This window comes from Oculina patagonica, chromosome 7, assembly GCF_052425735.1.
Source record: "Oculina patagonica isolate OP01 chromosome 7, crgOcupat, whole genome shotgun sequence".
Classification (NCBI taxonomy): Eukaryota; Metazoa; Cnidaria; class Anthozoa; order Scleractinia; family Oculinidae; genus Oculina; species Oculina patagonica.
The window spans coordinates 22,772,213-22,774,234 of NC_135764.1; the positions used below are offsets into that span (position 1 = coordinate 22,772,213).

At 37.1% G+C, this 2,022-nt stretch overlaps 1 pseudogene across 1 annotated transcript in view; it reads left to right on the forward strand.

Annotated features, from left to right (window-relative positions):
- LOC144659292 (uncharacterized) overlaps positions 1-2,022 on the forward strand; it is a 141,518-nt pseudogene that overhangs the window by 59,672 nt on the left and 79,824 nt on the right. The window lies entirely within an intron of this gene.

Below are 2,022 nucleotides of genomic sequence, written 5' to 3' on the forward strand. Positions count from 1 at the left end.
TTGCCCGCGCGCTAGGCCACAGAAAGACAGTCAAGAGGCAACCACGCCACTACGTCATTTATTATACACAGCGGTTTCTGTTGGCGCGCATGCGCTTGAGCTTTGTCTGTTCCATGTGCTTGCATTAGCTGGCTGTATGATTTGAATAAACCTTCGAGTAAACGCAGAGTTTATCCCTTACTGGCGCTGGCATGTTGACTCTATAAAAATTCAACTGGGAACGAAGACCGACAAAACTCTTTTATTATTTAAAGCAAAGAGCGGAAAATAAAGTCAGTTCAAACAAGGGAGTTACTAAGGCTTGGAGATCGATCACTCATATTCTCCGTAGCCAAACAGTAGGTTTTGCAAAGTGAAATAAAAAATGATTACAAATACCTGTACGCATAATGGACCTATCTTTTTTGAGTATGCAGAAAAAATTGACGTGGAAGTTGTCTCGTATGACATAAACAAACGAAACTTTAATTCCACCCAAACTCGTGATTCGGTATCACGTAACAAGCTGAAGCAGCACTTATTCCACTGCGTTTTAGAATTACGGATTGCCGAAATATCAGCGAAATCATGGCTGTTCAAAAGCAAACTATGCCTTCCTTTGCGTCCATAATTTCTGTTTAGTCCATTGTGTTCTACTGCGCCGGCTTTTTAAGAGTTGAGCTTGAGTTACACGAGCACAAGAAAAGAATAAACGCTCTTGAAAGCGTTGCGGAGGCCAAGCCGCCGTCAAACGATCCAGACATAATCAAGAATGCTCCCTCTTTCATTAAAAGTAAGGGTTTACAACTTGTTAGAATCATATAATACAATCAGCAGAAAAAAAAAATGGTCGAAGTGAAAATACCGAAAAGGAAAATGTGGAAAAAGCCAAGAGTTGAAACAAAATGAACGTGTTTTCGCTTGTTCCGTTTTTGCTGTGCAGCCTCAAAGAAAACCGAAGGTTAGCAGGTCAAGTTTTCTTCAATACAATGCAGACAATTTCAACCGTAAATAGTCATTCGACGGAATTTGCCTTCAGCTATGACTAACATAATGATATGGAATATATAAGATCTTTCTCTTGTTCAGTTTAATCAAACATACAGTCGGTTGTGACACTTTTTACATCGGAAAATTTACAGTGGACTGAATGGATATATCATATATTGTCTAGTGAGAGGTTTAATTGTTATTTTTACTCTGGAATGTTTTCTTTTTCTTCTTTTCTTTCTTATTTTTACTCTGGAATGTAAGACAAAAGTCGTGCAATCCAAAGCTGTTTTCTCCACTGTTCCTCGGTTTTCGGTCGCTGTTTGGCAAATTCCTCGACGGCTGTATAAAGTTTTCCGTCTCTAGAAATAGGGTTCCGAAGATTTAAACTAGAGATTTCCGAATTCGGGAGAGTAACGTGGTTTTTCATTCATGTATAAACATTTTCTGGCAAAATCTAAACTGAGTTTAAAAAAAAAAAAATGGCGCTCGCGGCCGCGGCTGGGCTTTCGGAGATAGGCTTTTCTATATACACCTAATTCCAATAACGTAATATTGATAAAAAAGAGAGAAAAGGTAAATACTTAAAGAATTGATTAGCTTTATAATTATAATTGATAGCATTTACAGGAAACTTACGAGTTAATGTCTGCACTCTTATTAATTTTAAAACCGTGTAATAAGAAAAAAATTGATTTATGTGTATTTTGAGACGTTCAGAGACCATTTATTTGGGTGAATTTTAAACATACGCCTAATCAATTCCTATTTCAATTTTTCCATTTTTCTTTTTCTATGAAAAAGTTATTGCAATTAGATGTATATGAGTGGAGATTGACTGATCGATCAAGTTGTTTGCGAGCTGGAATTGGAAATAAGTCAATACATGTACGCCTAGCGGACCTATCTTTATCCGAGCAGAGAATGATAAGTATGAAGAAAACAAAAGTTGATTTGAACTTTACCTTGCATGACATGAATAGCAGACAATCTGGCAAGTTACCCAAACTCGTGATCTCGGTATCACGTAACAAGCTGAAGCAGTACTTATTT